The sequence below is a fragment of the Lutra lutra genome, chromosome 13, assembly GCF_902655055.1.
Source record: "Lutra lutra chromosome 13, mLutLut1.2, whole genome shotgun sequence".
NCBI lineage: Eukaryota > Metazoa > Chordata > Mammalia > Carnivora > Mustelidae > Lutra > Lutra lutra.
Window position 1 is genome coordinate 67,004,837 of NC_062290.1, and position 3,658 is coordinate 67,008,494.

The 3,658-nt window shown below is 34.9% G+C and overlaps 1 pseudogene; it reads left to right on the plus strand.

The window, feature by feature from the left end:
• Nucleotides 1-272: 272 nt before the first annotated feature.
• Nucleotides 273-1,233, plus strand: LOC125082991 (40S ribosomal protein SA-like; annotated as a pseudogene).
• The last annotated feature ends 2,425 nt before the right edge of the window (nucleotides 1,234-3,658 follow it).

Consider the following 3,658-nt stretch of genomic DNA (forward strand, 5'->3'; position numbering starts at 1 on the left):
TTTCTTTCTTCATTTAATATAATATGCTAATTGAAGGCATATTAGAAAATTCAAAATATGACGGTAATATGAAATAAATGATAAAGTTGGTTCTTTGTGACTTGAGAACATATCTGCTGTAAGCAAACCTATAAATACATCCATCTATTCATTTTCCATTCAGAGTTATTAGTTAGTTATTCTCACATAGTGTGCTACACATTAGAGAAATAAATTAGGTGATACTCCTCTTCAAAAAAAAGTTAAATGAATGTGATTAAATACCATTAACAATGTACAAAAAATCCGTAATAGACCTGAACTTTCTGTGCTACCCAGAGAGGGGTCCACACAGCGTTCTGCATTCCTGTTGTAATTTTAAGTTACAGCCTTCCACAATATCGGGAGCCTTTGATGTCCTGTAAATGAAGGAGGAGGATGCCCTCAAATTACTTGCAGCAGGAACCCACTTAGGTGGCATGAACCTTGACTTTCAAATGGAACAGCGCATCTGCAAAAAGAAAAGTGATGGTACCTGCATCATAAATCTAAAGAGAACGTAGGAGATGCTTCTGCTGGAAGCTCATGCCATTGTTGACATTGGAAATCCAGCTGATGTCAGTGTCATATCATCCAAGAATACTGGCCAGCAAGCTGTGCTGAAGTTTCCTGCTGCTACTGGAGCCACTCCCATTGCTGGCTGCTTCACTTCTGGAACCTTCCCTAGCCAGATCCAGGCAGCTGTCTGGGAGCCAAGACTTCTGGTGGTTACTGACCTCAGGGCTGACCACCGGCCTCTCATAGGGGTGTTTTATGTTAACCTGCCTACCATCGTTCTGTGTAACATGGACTGTGCTGTGTGGGTATTGCCATCCCTTGCAACAAAAACAGAGCTCACTCAATAGATCTGATATTGATGGAGGCCTGAGAAGTTCTGAGCATGCCTGGCACCATTTCCCATGAACACCCATGGGAGGTCACGCCAGAAATCCTGAAGAGTTTGAAAAAGAAGAGTAAGCTGCTGCTGAAAAGATTGTGACCAAGGAGGAATTTCAGGATGAATGGACTGCTCCAGCTCCTGAGTTCCGTTCTACCCAACCTGAAGGCAGGTCTGAAGGCATGCATGTAACCTCTGTGTCTATTCAGCAGTTCCCTACTGAAGACTGTAGTACTCAACCTGCCACTGAAGACTGGTCTGCAGCTCCCACTGCTCTAGCCACTGAATGGGTAGGAACAACCACCGAGTGGTCTTAAGCTTCTCTTCCACAGAGGCAACAAAATGGAAATAGGTTGACAGAAACTAAATAGTTTCTTTAAATTAAGAAAAAAGAAAGAAAGAGACCTGAATTTCATTTCAGACTCTATCTAGTACATAAATAATTCTTCAAATTTTGAAATTAGAATTGTAAAGAAAACACTTTCCTCTTAGACCAGTTTGGACAATTTGTATATAAATGTTGTCGAGTCCTAAGAAATAAGCATTGTTAGTCTATTACTGTTTCTATTGATGTTTCAAATTTAAGCAACAGTGAACAAGATTATAGCTGAACCTGTAGCCAACCAGGGTTGTTATCTTTCAGCCTCACACTTTTTTGCAGCAATACATGAGACTTCCAAAATGTTTAACTTGTGTTAAGAATATTCTAAGATTAGGGGTGCCTGGGTGGCTCAGTTGTTAAGCATCTGCCTTCAGCTCAGGTCCTGATCCCAGAGTCCTGGGATCCAGCCCTGCATTGGGCTCCCTGCTCAGTAGGAAGCCTGCCTGCTTCTTACTCTCCCACTCCCTCTGCTTGTGTTTCCTCTCTTGCTGTCTCTCCCTCTGTGTGTCAAATAAATAAAATCTTTTTTAAAAAAAGAATATTCTAAGATTGATACTTAGTATAATATTGAAGCAATGTTTTATTCTTTTATAAAGGAGAATAACATTAAATAGGCTACTTTATGGAAATCTCTCCAAATAAGAGGTCAGGTCATTGCTGTTATTGATTCCTTATGAAGAATCATAATTGCAGAAATATAGATTGTTTTTTAAAAAACTATAATATTTAATCCTTTAGAAGGAAACCTAATGCTCATGACAGATCAACACTCAAAATATCCATGGGCAAGTTAATTGCTCAGTTGATAACAGATTGATTAGGCAGAAAAACAATTACTATGAAGCATAAAATTGGGGAAATGAACTGTTTAATTTAATGAGCAGAATTGCTATTTAAATCATTCATGGCTGATCCTATTATTAGTTATACAAGTTCTAAGGTGAACATCAACTCTTATCATTTATGATAACCAAAGAACATTACTGTTAGATCTTTCCTTAAAAGCCTTCTTGAACTACTTTCATGTAAGTATTCCATGGAGAAGACATGAAATATGAAAAATATTACTAATAGATTAATATACAATCACTCTTCTGAAAGAGCATTGCAATCAATCTTCAGAATGGAAGAATAAGTACTACTAAACTCATTATGCTTATGGAAAATTATGAGACAGTGAATTTAAGCAGCTTGTTCAAGGTCACAAAATAAAATAATTTCTAACATACAAATAGAAGTCAGTGCTTCAAAGCCCAGAGACTCGTCTACCTAATCTGCACCCCCTGTAATAAAACTGTAACCCTTAACTATTCTCACTATTCATAACTGCTGTTCTCTCAAAGGAGAGTCTTGTTATGCTATTATGTTGCATCAATAATATCCTTAAGTAGAACATAAATATATTCTGTTTAAAATGGAGGATCTTCTCTTCTTTCTCAGCTTAGTCATATCTTAAATAGGAGATGTTATATGATATCTCAATTTTGTATGTAGAAAAGTAAAAAATTTTATATATATTTCAAATAAAAATATATATTTACAAATATTTATGTATATACAAAATAGTTTTTTATAAACCAATAGTTGATTTATTTTTTGTAAATCTTAGTTATATATTGCCAAAGTGTAATGTGGTATTAAACACTAATATTTCTTAATATATCAAGGATTTTCCCTGTTATTATAGTTTTATTATAACATCTGTTCATCTTCTATAAATTTGAGATAAATTCAAATTTTCTCTTCTCTCAATTATTTCTCACTTTTGAGAATTTAAAAAAGTCAGGATGTTCATTGTTAATTTTTAATAGGCATTGTTTGTCTTTTCTTAGAAGGACAATAGTCAGGCTTCATGGAAAAACATAACAGGAAACTACTTTTTATATCTGTCATAGATTAAATGTAGAATTATAGATAATATTTCTGTGCATCTCATTGTACTATAAACAGCAATCAAGGCCATAATTACTATCTTAAGTTTCATATGAAGAAATGTTAAATCCCTTACTGACCATTGTTTTCTATAAGACAAGGAGAATACACTGTGATTTATATCAGGGCTGTCTTCTTCTCTCTGAAGTTTTTCCTACTTTTCAGCTAGGGCTATTTCTGGCTACAAAGTTCATCAAAGATTGATAATACTTCTTTACTGTTTGACAATTACTCTATTTTTGTTCAGTCATATCTAAAAGACTTTTCCTTTGGTAATCCACTCATACACATTCAAACTGTACAGTTTGTTTAGAAATGTCTTTTATTTAAAAAAGTTTGGTAAAAGTGTGCAGTACAAAAAATATTAGAATAGTAGAGTTTACATAAAAATGAAAACAACTGATCTCTCATCTTGTTCTGGCATGATC